A 16,537-nucleotide genomic window follows, 5' to 3' on the forward strand; every position below is an offset into this window, starting at 1 on the left:
GCTGAGCCCAGAGCCTGATGCAGCTGATCCCAGTACCCTGAGATAATGACCTGAGCCAAAGGCAGGTGCTTAACCGACTGAGCCACCCAGGCGCCCCAGCTCAATTTTAGGAATCCTTTTCCTGAGCCTCCCAGTTAGGGCCAGGAGGCCCTCCTTGGAAGATGTCAGGATCCCCAGTGCTCACCACTTACCTTTAATGTTGAAAGAAACATTCACTTCTCTGATTCCTCCAATGCAGAGTGAGCTCTTTGAAGGCAGCGAGCAATTCTTACTTGTACCTGTATTTCCAACACTGGCACAAAGTAGGCACTAAGTAACAGACTCAGCCCAATGCTCTTGGTTTACCATGCTGCAGTGGTGTGCAAAGTACTATACTAATTTCAACTGTTACATGCAATGTGCAAATGAATCAGTTTCAGTATAACCTCACCCAAACTGGGTGTTGTTCGTCTTAAATTTGATGGCTATAAAATGTCCTACATTGTTTTGACTGCATTTTAAAAAATAGATATTAGGATTAAGTTGCTGATTAATAGCGCCTCTTCTTGTATGGATAACATATTCCTGTCCTTTACCCTTTGCATTATAATCTATAGTCTCATATCAGTTTCTGATTTAGAATCATTGACACTGAAGTGGGCCTGTCCCAAAGTGAGCTGGTTTGAATATGGCTGTGTGATTTTTGAGATAGTTGTGTCCCTCTGAGCTTCAGGTTCGTTCTTTCTTTTTTTTGGTAAAAACTTATTTATTTATTTGAGAGAGAGTGAGCTCATGTGAGAGAGAGCGAGGTGGGGGAGGGGCAGAGGGAGAGAGAAGCCGACTTGCAGAGCTCCACGCGGGGCTCAATCTCACAACCCTGAGATCACAACCTGAGCTGAAACCAAGAGTGGGTGCTTAACTGACTGCACCACCCAGGCGCCCCCAGTTTCTTTCTTAAAAATTATGGTGTTTGTTTTGTTTTTTGGGTTTTGGTTTTTTTTACCTTGCTCCTGACAGAAATCACTTGGTAGCTTCTAAAAAAATATGGACTCTTGGGTTTACACCCACTGATTTGGGCTCTCTCAATGGAAGCTGGGATTTTTAGCTGGTGACTGTGGTACAGCCAGGATCCACAGGCTGGTTTTTGGGAATCACCGATCTCCCAGCTCTGTATTCTGCAAGGCTCTTTTGGACCCGTGTGCCTCTCAGGCCAAGGAGAAAAGAAGGAGGAATCTCCTGCTGTGTCCTGCTACGTGAAGCATGTCCTAGAGTGCAGAGTACCCTCGCTCCATGTGGTTCCAGCGCGAGGAACAGCATAAAGGCGTGGAAACTCCACAGAGGCCGATTTGGCTCAGCAGGTGTGGAAACTCTCTGAGGACCCTCATTCTCCCACACAGGAGCAGACTGCCTCAGGGGCTGTGGGGAGAATCAGCACAACCGTGCATGGTCCCGGCACTCCCAGAGAGCAAGCCTTCTGGAAGTGACCCTCACAGAGCAGGGGAGCCGCCCAGGAGGCAGGTGTCCTGGCTCTTCTCCCTGCTGGCTGTGTGACTTCAGGGTGCACTGGGACCTGTCTGAGCCATGGTTACTTCATCTATACAGTGAGGAGAGTAGGAGCTCCTTTTTCATTGAGGGTTTGATTTTGTTTTCAGAACAGGTTTATTGAGATACAATTTATATACCACACAATTCACCCATTTAAGGCATACGATTCAATGGTTTTTGGTAAGTTCACAGAATGGCACAACTATGGCCCTTTCACTGACTGATTCTGAAGACAGAGTGAGCCGTACAGGGGAACCGTTTAGGGCAATGCCAGGGCATAGGGTGTACTGGGTAAATGGCAGACACTATTGTTCTTGACGGAATCCTTATCTCTGGTGCAGGTACTTGGGGTGACAACCTCATGGTCTAGTGCGGGGACAGACTCTCAGGCATCAGGGAGGGAGTTTCGGGTCTCTTCTCTTCTGTGGCTTGGCATGTCTCTACCAACAATTACTAATGCACGCACATGTGCAAATCGTGGAAATTCTCTCATCCCCACATTAGCTCTGTGAGCTGGGCTTTTATCCTCATTCATTCCTGTTCTTCAAAGATGAAAAGTGAGGCTGAAGGAGGCCATGGCTTTTCCAAGATCACCACTCCAGGGTCTCTTTAATACAAGGGCAGATAAAAAAGTCTGACTATTTGCCCCGTACATTTTTGGAGGGGGGGGGCATTGTTTAAGTTTGGAAACCATTGCAAGTTTCCAGAAGAGATAAGATCAGGTAGAAAAAAATCCAAAGAGAAAAGGAATTGACTTAAAGTCTATGGGATGATTCGGGGTGGGGGGCTCCCCTCTCCCAGCACTTCTCTTTTCTCACCTCCCCTGCTAGTCTCACGTGAGCTGCAGGTCAGGGAGACACGCTAGACAATGATCAAAGACCAGAGCTGCTGGTTAGTGAGAGAATGACAGTGGAGGAAGGTCTGGAGGTGGCCTTCCAAAGTCGCTGGGAGCTTGGGCCCTTTGTGTGTACCTGGTTTGGGGCCTTTAAAATCCCAATGCTTGAGGGAATCCCTGACCACCCAGTTTTCACCAGGTCGGTTTGAATCAGTTCCAGCCTCACTTTCTGGGCTATTTTTCTCTTTGTCGGCTTGCAGCTGGATGTACTGTTGTCCCTGTGTCTGTGCTCCTTTGCTCCTGTCCCGTCCTCATCGTGGCCAAAGCAGGCACCTCTCCTCCTCCTGGCTGGGTGTGCTCAGTGTTGTAGCCACGCCTTGGTAGAGCAGGGAAGGGGCACCTGGGTTGGGCTACTGGGGGCCCTGATGTGTCCCGCCCCAGGCCTCCCCATCCCTCAGTCCGCATAACCACTTCAGGCGGTGGTTTGACTATTCCTGAGTTTGCATAAACCTTGCCGGGTCCCCTGTGATTGGCCTGTGTTCTGCCTCCCTTTCTAGATTCTTGTGCTGGGGCCTCCCTGTTTGTAAGGCTGTCTTGTTCCCCCTGCTCGTGAACCCCAGTGCCAACTGTGGACCCCCCTTCTGGCTGGGTGTTGTCTATTTCTGTTTATGGTTAAATCCAGTCTTACACCTGGCACATAGTAGGAACCGAAGACATACTTACTGAACAAATACATTGTAAACATTCAAGGGAAATGGATCTGCGGGAATGGATGGTGATCAGCTATTTGTTTCCAAAGCTTGTATGGTTGGAAATGTTTGAACTGCTTATTTCATCAAAACCTAACCTATTAGAGAAACATAAGAGCGATTTCCTTAGGTTTTAAAAGATGTCAAAGGACTTAATTTAACATGCTGAACCGTCAAATTTCAGAGCAGTTACCCCATGTGCTTCTGCTGTATAATCCCAAATCCTGTTCGCAATTCTGCCATTTGGATTTGATGTGTGTTCCCACCCACTTGGGGATAAACTGCTTTTTAATAATTCTGTAATACAGTGACTCCAACCATCTTTGCTATTCAGACCCAAATCTATCCAGATATTTATTTATAAATGCGACCCCTCATACATGTTGAAGGGATTCACATGCTCTTTGGAGGTCACATGCTCTTTGGAGGTCTTTCAAATCGGAGAAATAACTTTTCAAAAATGAAAATTTGTGGTTGTTTCCCTATGGTGGGGCCAACCACTTTTCTAATAAAATAAAAGGGAATAAGAGTGGCCCAGCATCAACTGCACGTGGGGCAGGCTTGAACAGGCGGCGGAGGGTGCAGGAAGCTGTCCTCCCGGGCCTCCCTCTGCTGCCACCTGCTCTTGGGGTCCCACCCAGCACATTGGCTTGTGTTCCAGAACACTTCACTTGCCAGACTGGAGCTGTAGCTACTTGCTCTGGATGCTGACACTCTTCACGTGGCCTCTGTGATGCACTGAATTGTGTTCCCCTCAAAATTCCTATGGTGAAGCCCCAAGCTGCAACATGGCTGTGTTTGGAGATAGAGCTTTTATGGAGGTAATGAAGATAGAGCTTTTATGGAGGTAATGAAGGTTACATGTAAGGGTAGAGCTCTAATCCAAGACAACCGATGTCCTCATAGGAAGTGGAAGAGACACCGAGCTCTCTCTCTGAACACGCAAGCAGGGCAGGCCATGTGAGGACACAGTCGAGAAGCCGGGAAGACATTCTCACTAGAAGTGCAGTCTGCTGGCACTTTGTTTGAGGACTTCTAGCCTCCAGGACTGCGAGAAATCAAGGTCAAGGGTTGAAGCCACCCAGTCTGGGGCATTGCGTGATGGCAGTTCAAACAAAGGAATTCAGCCTCCTCGTGGTGTTTTGTTTTTCCTTTTCTTCCCCCCAGGGACAATGCATTCGTTTCCTAGGGCTACTGCAACAAAGGATTCTAAACCTGGTGGCGTTATTGAAGCAGAAAGGTATTCTGTCCAAGTTTCAGAGGTCAGAAGTCTGAAATCAAGGTGTTGGCAGGGCCACACTCCCTCCGAAGTTTCTAGGAAAGGGCACTTTCTGGCCTCTTCCCCCTTCTGGTGGCTCCAGCTGTTCCTTGGCCTCTGGCCCCTCCCATCTCCCCTTCGTGGCTCCTCCTGCTTCTCTCTGTCTTCTCCCACCACTTACAGGGACACTTGTTTAGGGCCTGCCCAGATAATCCAGAATGGTCTCATCTTGAGATCCATAATTGAATTATATTGGCAAATATGCTTTTTCCAAAAAAGGACACATTCCCAGATTCTGGGGGTTAGGATATGGACATATGTCTTTTGGGGTCACCTTTCAATCCACTATAGATAGGCTACTTTATGTCACACAAAGGATGACCACTATATGTACATTTCTTGATAGCTAAGCAGCCCTTTTGATACATACGAGCTTGTGTGTTCTTGACAGCTGCTGGGAGAGGTAGCTCTATTACAATCTCTGTTTAAGGAGAGGAAAGGAAGCTAGAAGTGACTCCCACAAGGCCACACTGGGAACAAATTACGTGGCTGCATTTTCATCCAGGGTTCCCTTTCTCCACATTGCATCTTCTTCTCACTGTGCCTCACCGTCTCTCAGTCGCTGTTGACGAAATGAAGATGATAGTGTTAAGAAAAGTCACTACAGACCTGTATTGGATGCTCGCCCTGGCCCTGGTCCTGTGTGAAGTTTTATTTGCACTAACCCATTTTTTCCTCACTGCAGCTCTAAAGGCTGGTACCATTAGTATGTCCATTCTACAGTCAAAGAAACTGAGGCACAGATAGCTGATGTCAGTCGTCCAAGCTCCCAGCTTGGCAAATGGCAGAGCTAGGATGTGAATCCAGGTCTGTCTCAATTCAAAGCTAGAAGTCTTTTTTTTTTTTTTTCAAAGCTAGAAGTCTTAATCCACGTTACCTACTTCCTTGAAAGAATGACGTAATAACCTGGCATTTGCAAATACCTATGGAATTAAAACCCAAATGGCCTACAAATTAACAGTCCAGATTATGGAATGAAGCTTGCACTCTAATCTGTCTGCCTTTCGAGCCTAGAGAGGCAACACGACATACTGCTGAAGGACATGGATTCTGGAGCCAGTCTAGGTTTAATCCTCATTCTACCAATTACTGTCTACACGGCATTGAAAGAGCTCCACTCTGTGGTTGTCTCAGTTTCCCTATCGGTCAAGTGGGAGTGATATTCATAGTACCTACTTTATGCGGTGGCTACATGGGTTAATGTGTTAATACCTGTCAAGCTTTTGGAACGGTGTCTGGTACGTGGCTAGTGTTATGTGAGTGTTAAATTAAAACACAAACAAAATCACCTGCCTTCCTTGAGTCTCAAGACAGGATGACACATACTTTAGGACACTCATGTGAGGACGAAATGTAAAAGCTCATGACACAGGCTTGCTCTAGACTGTTGGACAGCAAATGGTGGCTTTTATTTTCACTGCATATGGGGAGTTGAAGTTTGCCTTGATCTCTTCCCTGGCCCTTCTTTGGCAAAAACACTGCAGCCAGCGTTCCGGGAGAGGAAGCCCTCAAACTTCCCACTCCCATTGGCACAGAGAAGCAAAATCGTCTTGGGTGATTTTCAGGGAGGCAGTTTTGCATCAATCAAAATTCCTGTTAAAGGAGTGTACTTTACTGTCCTGAAACGGTCAAAGGGCCGTCTGGCTCTCTAAAGACCCTCCCTTCCCTGGGGCTAGCTGTCTTCGGCCAGATTTCCTCTAACTCCCCCACCAAAATGCAGCCAGGCTCTTGCTGAGTGAGTGAAGTGATTTTCATGAGACATGAGACAATCCCCAGGGCATGTTTGCACTTTACCAGGTCATTGTTCCGTTCCCCGGGAGATTCTGGGATCTGGAAGGGAGCCCATCCTCCTCGCCTGCCTCCAGGGGAGGAAAGATCCACTGAGTTATCTTCACAGCTATGCACTGACTGCTTTTCCACTCTCGGGCTCTTAGCTCTGTGAAGGCAAGAACAGGGCCCAGGTGTGGTGTTTAGTAAATGAGTGTTTCCAGAATTGACTTGTGTGGGGGTGGTTCTGGGCTGCCCCGTTTTCCAGGTAAGGGGCAGGATCGGCTTCATGGGTGTGCACCTGTGTAGGAACAGAGAAAGGCCCTGAACTTGACGAAAGGTCTGCTGTCACTGCCTTGAAATTCTTACTAGTTTTTGAAGAGGCGCCATGAGCCATATAGCTGCTCTTAGGAAGGAGGCTTGCCTGCCTCCGAGTTCTCTGACCACACGCCCTCAGCAGCTCCGAGGGCCTGACTTGTCCTTGGGTGGTGAATATCTAAAAGGATGTACAGAAGTTTAACAGTTTTGGTTGGTCAATGATTTATTCTGGACGCCCTTGGTACCACACATTAAAATGCTTCCCCCGCCTTCCCGAGACCACATTCATATCTGCTGGTCTTTTTCTTCAGTTAGTGGGTTTATTTTTTAATTTTTTATCCACCAACCAGAGATTGCATGTAAGCACTGCCTTTTGCCAATCAGATCGTTATTATTTTGCTCAATAAAGATAATAGTACAGGCCTGCCAATGTAGAAACAAATGCACAGTCTCCTCTGCTGAGTGCCAGGGCTGATGGAAGGATAGGCGGGCTCGGATCATTCCAACCAGGGACTAGCCTATAAGGTCAGGGGTCCTGGGATCCAGAAAGGATGAGTCCCCTTCCCCGGCATTGCCCTGCCATCTTTGTTCCCTCCGAGACACAGAGATGCTTGTTGAATTAGGGGACACCATTTGGAGGCAGAGGGACCTGGCTTGAATATCATCTTCTCCAGCATGTGCAGTTTCTGGGCACTTGGGTATAAAAGAATGAGCAAGAGACAAGGTCTCTGCCCTGGCAGAGCTCAGAGCCTACGGAGCAGACAGAGGGAAGCCACGTAACAGCACGAATAGGTCATTGCAAGCGCTGTGTGTCATAATAGAACCACAGGGAGTTAGGAGTGTTTACCAGCGAGAGAAGATCAGGGGCAAGAAAGGCATCAGGAGGAATTGATGTTTGAGGAGAGAGTGGAAGGCGGCTTTTCTCAGGCGAGGGCATGAGGCTGGGGGAGTAGAGTGAAGAGCATGGGCAAAGTGCCTGTCATGGGAGGAAGCAGCAGGTGCTTGAGGGGGTGAAAATGACCAGTGTGGAATGGCAGACATGAGAGGTAAGAAGTAGGTGAGGGTGCAAAGCAGAGATTCGGATTTCAGTCTTGGTGCTTAGAACAAGAAGCCATTGAAGCCAGTAAGAGGCTTTCAGCTTTGTGTTGTTAAAACTGATCTGTTTGAATTCTGGAGGGCAGATGGGATGGGGCAAGAGTAGGGAAGGGGCCCAGACAAAAGCCAATGGGAGCTTGGACCTGTTGGTGCATCCCCGGAACAAACGGAGGGGTGTTTAAGAAGGAAAAGAATGTGACTTGGTGATGTCTTGTTATGGGAAGACTAATAATCCTCTTTGCCTCGCAGAGAAGGGAGTGGAATGAGCACGGGAACAGTGCCCGTACATGGCAGGCAGCAGGCATTCAGTGAACATGTGGTGCCCTCCTCGTCCTTGAACTTGGGTTACTGAAGCTCTGTCAGCCCTTGAACCAACCCTTGGAGGCTTCTCAGACAGTTGCAGAGAGTCACCTCCCACCTTTGTAGATCCCGTCCCCATGCAGCTGTGGCCCACCCTGCTCCGGGACTGGGTGGGCAGCACTCCGTATTGACATCACGGTCAACCAGGGCCCTGGAATCTTTGTTCTCATGCTGTTGAGCCGCACCTCTGTCACCACATGCTTGCTGTCCACACACAGGCCCCAGGTGAGGAGAGCTGCATGCTGGCTTGTAAATCCTGTGCGGAGGTGAGGCTGCGGTCCTCCGAGGGGCCCCGGTAACCAAGCCTTGGAGTGAGCACTGCCTACCCACTAAGGGCAGGAGATCAGAGAGATAGAAGCCATGTTGGTTTCTGTCTTTCCCTAGGTGATGGCTGGAGGGAACGGAGCTGTAAAGAGGGCCCTGGGGAGGGAGGGAGAGGTTCAGTCAGGGGGCATACTTTAATGTCTATGCACTTTAATGTATATACAACCTGTGAGTCCGTAGGGGCATGCAGGTGCCCGCTGATGAGCAACATGTAATTCTGTTACGTCTGTCTGCTTGCATGGTTGCGCTCATGTCTGCACGTGCGTGTGTATGCATGCACGGCTCTCTGTGTATGCACATGCGTGCTGGGGCATGTAGGATGTGTGTTTTTGTGTGGGGCATGCGCACACGCCATGGACTGGGGTGCCTCCGTGTGTGTGTCCCTGTAGGAGCCCTGGGTCTAAGCAGCCCTCTCCCCAGAGTCACATATGCCCCCGACTGCCAGCAGGTGGCCCCTGAGCACCATGTGCTGGGCTCTGGGGAAGGGGGCCAGCGGTGTTCCTCCAGCCCTCTCCTTCCTGAGAATCACTGCAGTGACGACCGTGAGAATCCTCCTCACTGCTCTGGTCTCTCAGGCTTTATCCCTGAGGCTCTGCCTACCCTCAGTTCCACCCTCAGCCTGCGCAGAAGCAGAGGCACATCCAGTAATCCAGGGTGACAGTGGGCATAAGGAAGATGATTCTGACATGTGGCAAGGTCCTGAGAGTGGCAAGGACTTATCTTTTTGTAGAGTGAATGAGTAACTGCTCTTGGTTCTGCATGGGACTCTTGCTGAGAGATGCTGGCCCTAGACCAAGGCAGACAGCAGGTGCATAGGCAAGCCCCTGGCCTTGGCTGAGGCTGGGAAGCAGTGCAATCTGGGTGAGAACTACTCCCTCTGGGCCACAGAGGGGATAGAAGACAATGCCTAGGGATGCTGCTAACCTCTGCTTGAAGTGGCATTGAGGCCAAGCAAGGCAGGCAGATGGCATTTCCCTTTCTTGGAGGTGGGGCAGTTCCATCACCCATATCTCATAAAGACAGCAACTGAGTGCATGCACAAAGATAGCCAGTCTTTATTTAATTTTGACCATGTGGCCTCAGGACAATCAGGAAGGCTTGAGAAAGAACTAGGGACCATGTCGGACTTGACCACGTTCCTGTGAGAGCCACTAGAGTGCCAAGGAATTGATTATGGCCTGGGTTATCTCCCACGTGCAGCTCCTGCAGGAAAGGCCCCTGGTCTGCTTGTCCTTGGGTCCACGTACCCAGCGCAGACCTGAGCCGGGGCCGAGCCCGGGCCGGCACTCACTGGTGCCTCCGTGAGCAGGCATGGTGCAGTGGCAGTGGGCACAGCTTGGAGCACCTGGCAGGAGGGCCGCCTGTGTGAGGGCAGTTGGACTAGCGGAGGTGACATGGGGATGGGTGGAGCTTCCAGCTGAGTCTGGACCAGAACTGCTCTGGTGGTCCTGGGTGGAACTGGAGGAGGTGGAGTTCCTGAGAAGGAGGGCTCAGGCCAGACCTTTGTAGATTGAACTGGAAAAGCTTTGCACCATCAGACAGTCCTGTGGTTTCTACAGTTTCCTGCAGGGCCTTGGGGGGTTTCTGGGACATACCATAGGGCAGCCAGTGATGGTGGGAAGGGAGAGGAGAGAGAGAGAGAGAGAGAGAGAGAGAGAGAGAGAGAGACGAGACCCTGAACCCCTAGCATCGGTTCAATTGAAGCAACTCAGCTTTTTATCCTGCAGACAAATTGGAGTTCATTTTTAATCGAAAGAGTATTTATTGAGTGCCTACTGTATGCAACTCACTGTTCCAGATTCTAGAGCTGTTCGGAGACCAGGACGTACAATATCCTTGCTCTTGACCATGATATTCTAGTAGGGAAGACAAGTAAACAAGCAAATAGGTCAGTTTGGGTTATAAGTGATATGAACACAACAGAACAGGGCATGCGACAGAGTGACTACTTTAGATCCTGTGTTAAGGATGGCCTCTCTGAGGTGATATTTGAGCTGAGGCCTGAATGATGACAGTGGGAAGAGCATTCTGGATAAGATTTTGTTTGAAGGAAAAGGTCTGCGGAAAAATGTGAAAATCACTCAGTCTTCTTTTATTTATATTCATTTATTTAAATTTCAAAGGTAATACATATTCATTGTAACGATTTCAAACCTTATTAATGTATATAAAGTCAAATGTAGAAGTAGCTTCTTTCCTCTTCATCTCCCCTCCCCCCACCCCCAATTGCACTTCCTGGAGAGAATCCCTTTATCGGTTAGGTGGATAACCTCCCAGATTTTTCTCTGTGCATTTGCAAATATATATGTTAATTTCCCACTTTATCTCTACTTGCCTGTCTCATAGGACATTCAAGCTTCACAAGTCCAAAATGGACTCTGGACTTTCTCCACTCAACTTCTTTCTCCCCCTGGGCTCTCTCATCTTAGTAAATAACACCACCAGCCCACCCAGTTGTTCAGGCCCCAAGATTTGGTGCCATCCTCATCTCCTTCTTTACTTACTATCAGACTCCAAGGCCAATCCACTAGCAATTCTGTTGGCTCTACCTCCAAAGTATGTCCTTATCTGGACACTTCTCACACTCTCCACTGCCAGCAACCAGTTCTCAGCCACCAGTCCATCCTGCCAGGACCTCCTAAATGCTCGCCATCCTCTCTGGTTATTTCCTACAATACATTCTTCACCTGGCAGCCAGAGTGATCTTTTAAAAATGGTAAACCTGGTCATGCCCCTCCTTGCTAAATGCCTCAGTGGCTTCCCAAACCCTCCTCTCTAGTCTCATCTTGTCCCTTTCTCCTTCTTATTGGTTATCCTTTGTCTCCCTCCTACAGTGTCTCTAGGCCTTCTATTTGCTGGGAGAGTTCTTTGTCATCGTACTGATCTTAATTCAGTGTCACCTTCCAGGGAGACATCCCCTAATGGCTTCATGTACAATAGTCTCACTTCTGCCCTGTCCACCTCTGTACCCCCAAACATACTCTATCATATCACCCAGTTACATTTCCTTTACATAGTACTTATGTCATTAGAACATATCTTGCTTATTTGTTTCTTTGTTTATCGTCCGTCTCTGCCCCTGACTGAACACAGGTCTGTCAGGGCAGAGATCTTGACTCGTGTTCTTGTTCACAGCTCTACTGGTGGATAGATGGAAGTGTTTCCAGATTGTTGCTAATGAACAAGCCTCTAGAACATTCTTGCACATAGATCCTTGAGTAATTGTGTAAGGGATTCTGTGGGACAGATTCCTGGAAGTGGGATTTCTAGGTTGAAGATGGTATATTTCAGATTTGATAGATATGTCAAATTACTGCCCCATTATTGTGCCAATTTACACTCCCCTTGACTTTGATGGAGAATGCCTTTCTCTCAGTCCTTGATGACACTGGATAATAGAAATCTTTTTCTTGTTTTTGGCCTATGTCATGAGCAAAAACCAAGTATTTTACTTTGTTTTAATTTGTGTTTCTCTAATTATATGAGATGGAATGTCTTTTCACAAGATTTTTGGTCATTTGTACTTTCTGTTGGGTAATAAACACATGGCTGTTCCCACCCTCTAATATGGTTCTATTTGTAAGAAAGAATAGATTATGGGTAGACAATTACCAGGGTAGGCCACAAAGCATTTGGCTATTATTTTTTTTCTGTTTATTTCTATCTTATTAATTGGTAAGAGCTCTTTATGTTCAGTGAATTTTGTTATATATGTTGCAAATGTTTTCCTTGTCTTTCCTTTATCTTCCAGTATTAAGATATTAACATCTTTTAACAAAAACAGAGATGGATCTTTAACTTTTCTATTTCTGTTAATGTGAAAATTGCAACTGTAAAATTTTAAAACAATCTATAAAAAGATATTGTGTGAAAAGTGATTCTCCCTCCCATTCCACTGAGCTAACCTTGGGTATCTTTTCTTATTTTTCATGTTTACATGTACATTCATCATTTATTTATTCATCAGCCATCCAGTTCTCTAGCAAATAATTATAAGCCATTTATACTTCCAATATGTATTAGGTATTTACTCTATTCCTGGCATCATACTAGGTATATTAAAAATAGGATATATGTACATTATCTTTTATTTAAAATTTTTCTTCGAGCCTGTGCTTTTCTTTATTCATTTTTTTTTTTACATTTCAGATGCTTCTATAATAACACATCCATATCTACCTCGTTGTTTTTAATGTTTGCTCACTGTTATATTTTATGAATATACCAGAACATATTTAATCTGGTCCTTATTGATGGACATTTACATTGTTTCCCATGTGTTTGCAATTGCAAACAATGTTGCAGCGAGTATCCTTGTAGCTATATCTTTACAGCCATGTGCAAATATATCTGTAGGGCAGACTCCTAAAATGGAATTGCATTTTAAGTTTGATAGACATTGCCAAATTGTCCTCCAAAACTGTGTTTCAATTCACACTTCCATCAGATGTGTGAGAATGCCCATTTCTCTACTTTATTTGCAACCCTGGATATTATGTCTTTTAAATTTTTGCAAACATAAGGCCGAGAGTGGTGTTGCATTGTTTCATTTTGCCTTTCCCTAATTAACTGTGAAATTGAGAATCCTTTCATATATTTAGTGGTCACCTGTATTTTTTTTCTATAAATTGTCCATATTCTTTCCTCATTTTTTATTTTGAGTTGTCTTTTTAAAAAATTTAAATTGACTTGTAGGTTCCATATAGTATGAATATTTAAACTTTGTCTGTTACATGTGCTGCAAATATTTTGTCCCAAGCTGTCTTTCGTCTTTTAACGTTGTTTATGGTATAACCCCACCTTTTTGACCCTGAGGCACACTACGATTCCTCTGTAGACCATAGTTCCCCACTGCCTTCCTGTGGATGTCTCAGACTATGTTCAGCTAGCTCTTCTTTTTCTTTCCAGCCAAGATTCTCAGGTGACCCTACTCTGGGGGGCTGCACGTGAATCCTGACCGAGAGGTGAGGAGTCATCCTTCACGGGCCTTGCTGTGGCCATTTCTCCTCTGTTGATAGAGCATTTCATCATTGCTTCGCACGTTGTCCTACAAACAAAAGCATTTTTGTTTGTGTAAACTTTCAGGACTTCATGTCTTTTTGTTGCTTAAAATATTCTATTAATCAAAATGTGGATAGCCCCTCAACCTTGGTTTAGATCATCATTTCTGAAACAACTCCAGGGAGTCCTAGCGATTCAGGGGACATGACTCAGGGGAGTCATGGGGTGCAGACTGAGAGGTGGAGGAGAGGCCCGGCCCCTCTTCAACCTGAGTACTTCCGCATGACCTTCTCGGTGAAGAAAGCAATGTGCTTCTGTGCCCAAGCAGTCCTAGAATCTGCTCTCATAGAGCGAGGCCTTTATTTTCTAAAAGCTGGGAGGCTCCAGGGTCTTCAAAGAAAGCATTTCTTTTATGTTGTAATCACTCCCTCACCTCTTAATAATGAGGCCATCTGGGAACTCTTGTAGCAACCCGCAGCTGGGCACTCCTGGGTGTGTGCAGGGCAAGTTGTGGTTAATAGGCCATCAAGAAATTCTTCTTTCTTTGTTGAAGGTACTCAATGGTAAGATTCATTTGTATCTCTTATTTATTTATTTATTTATTTTTAGAGCAACATTAACCTGCGTCTTCCCAAATATATAAATGTGCCCATTTCAACCAAGAAGTTCATCTGGGGCAAGGGTGCAGCAAAAGAGGAAGTGAGCGGAGGGTCGTTTCTCAACATGCCAATCTACAAGGATGATAATGACCTGTAGCAGAAGTGCTGCTTTTGATTATAGTGATGAGAACCCTAGCCACGAGGAAAACAGTAGTGCCCCCCGGCCCCGAACAGTTTTGCTTTCCTCATTTTCAGTTATCCACCTTCAACAGCAGTCTGGAAACAGACAATCCTTCTTCTGACGTATCCTCAGAAGGCCAATAGCAGCCAAACATCTACCAAGCCACTCACCTCACGTCATCTCATCACAGAGACGTTCTGTCACCTCACATCATTGCACAGAGAAGGGGAATGTAGTGACAGAGAGAGAGACCACATTCACATAACTTTTATTACAGTCTGTCGTTATAATTGTTCTATTATTAGTTACTGTTGTTAATCTCTTACTGTGCTAATTTATAAATGAAACTTTATCGTAGATATGTACGGAAAGGAAACAGCATAGTATGTACAGGATTTGGTCCTATCTATCCACAGTCTCAGGTAGCCGCTGGGGGTCTTGAAATCCCCTTCTGATAAGGACTAGGGGGAACTATTATATCTTTTTTAAACAAGAAGCCCAGGGTAGGGTTGGGTTGCTTAATTCAGCAGCTCAATAGAGACACGACCTTTTGCCTCTTGCATAATATGACTGCTGGGGTTCAGGGGTCATGTGCGGATCCAGCCCTGTGCAGTGTTTTTACTGCTGGTGGACTCTCCATCAAACCTCTTTTTAAGAGTGAAGAAACCTTCTCTTGAAGGCCCCAGCCCGATTCCCTTGTGTCTTATTTGTCAGAGTTGAGGCCCGTGTCTGCTCCTGGACCGGTCACTGCCAAGAGAATGGGATTAGTTCAAGCAGTGACTGCCTGTTCAGGATTTTACCCTGATAGGGAGAGGATCACCTTCTGTCGAGGGGTGATTACCTGGTCAAAATCAGAGAGGGTGTTGTTAACAGGGAAGGGGGATGGAGAGGCAACCAACAGTAGTTGTTAGGATACTGCTTTTATTTTAATCAGTTAATTAATTAATGTATTTTATTTTCCCTAAACGTTAACATGATTATTGTTGGAGAAACCTGATCCACTCACTATTTTGAGGTTTTGCCATTCACTTCAAATGCTTATACACAAGAAAGAGTGCGCACGTGCAGATCTTAAATCTGGTCCCACTCTGCTAAAGGGTACTTTGTAGAGCAGCGAATAAAACTTTGCTGCTCTGAACACAGTTGAGCATTCAAGAGACTGAATAGTTGGTGTTAAGGAATAAAGATGGAGACTTATGAGAGGCAGAAGTAGGGGCACAATTCCTTTATAATTGTCCTCACGCTGTCTTTGAATATTTAACACACACCATCCAATTTCACAATTTCATCTGTTTGAGTTTTCATCAGTTGAGTTTGGCCACAAAGCCGCCACTTATTAAGAAGAATTTCAATTAGTTAATTATTATTTTTATTATTACTATTATTGTTAGATTGGTTGAGAGGAGTTTGGACATGAGGCTGAATAGAGCTCAGCTGGTTCGATATTTTCTCTCCATTAAACGAAACCCCAGCTTTTGTTTTTTTTCCGATGAAAATTTGCGGATTTCACATGTTGGTAAAAGAGAACAACGGTGTACAACTCGGATTGTGCTGAAGGGGTATTACATGCGTTCATGAGAGCTGGCTCTGTGGCAGGTGATGGTTGCAATGTATAGATTCCCACTGACAGAAATGAAATTGTATGGGTTCTGACTAGGGCTGCTGCTGGGCTCTGAAGACACTGGAAATCTAGTTAAGTCACATGCAGCACGTGTCGTTCCCATCATGGCAAGGGTAACGAGAACCATTGTGCATTGGGTCAGGATGCTTGTGGTACCCAGGGAATGCCACAGACACCAGAGGACATGAATAATGCCATATGTAGCTCCAAGATATTTGAGCAAAAATTGACCCTCCAGCGTCCAGAACCCCGTCCAAATTTCCTCATGCTGTTATGCTGTGGTATGCAGGAAAGGGAAAAGAGAAGGCTCACCCCTTGCTATGTTTTTATATGCTTTCAAATATCAGAACTGATTCTCCAAAGTAATTTTTCTTCATGCATCCAGACATTTGAACGATGCAACCCAGAGTCAAATCTTGAGCTTCCTTAGCAAGTCATCCTGAAATCGAATACCATTCTCAGCCTTGGCAAGTATTTTCCCACTACCTCAGAGCTCCAGAGACCTGATGGCCCTGTCCTCTTGGGGGGTGGGGGTGGGGCTGGAGGTACCCAGTGATGGTGGTGATCTCAGAATGGGATGAGGAGCAAACAAAGGATGATGATGACGATGATGATGATGGTGTGTGTGTGTGTGGGGGGGGAGAATGTGCTTGTTTCTAAGAGAAGCTCTGGTAACACGTTTCTTGGGTAAATGAAAGTTGTATTGTCTTCCATCAGAGATGACTTGAAAATAAAGTGCTTTAATGCTAATACTGCAGATGTCTGCAGGAAACTCAGCACCACACTGAACACTGTAGTTAGATAGCTGTGTAAAAAAGTACATGAAGGAAAGGGCTAATGTGCAA

Source organism: Ailuropoda melanoleuca, chromosome 7 (genome assembly GCF_002007445.2).
Source record: "Ailuropoda melanoleuca isolate Jingjing chromosome 7, ASM200744v2, whole genome shotgun sequence".
Classification (NCBI taxonomy): Eukaryota; Metazoa; Chordata; class Mammalia; order Carnivora; family Ursidae; genus Ailuropoda; species Ailuropoda melanoleuca.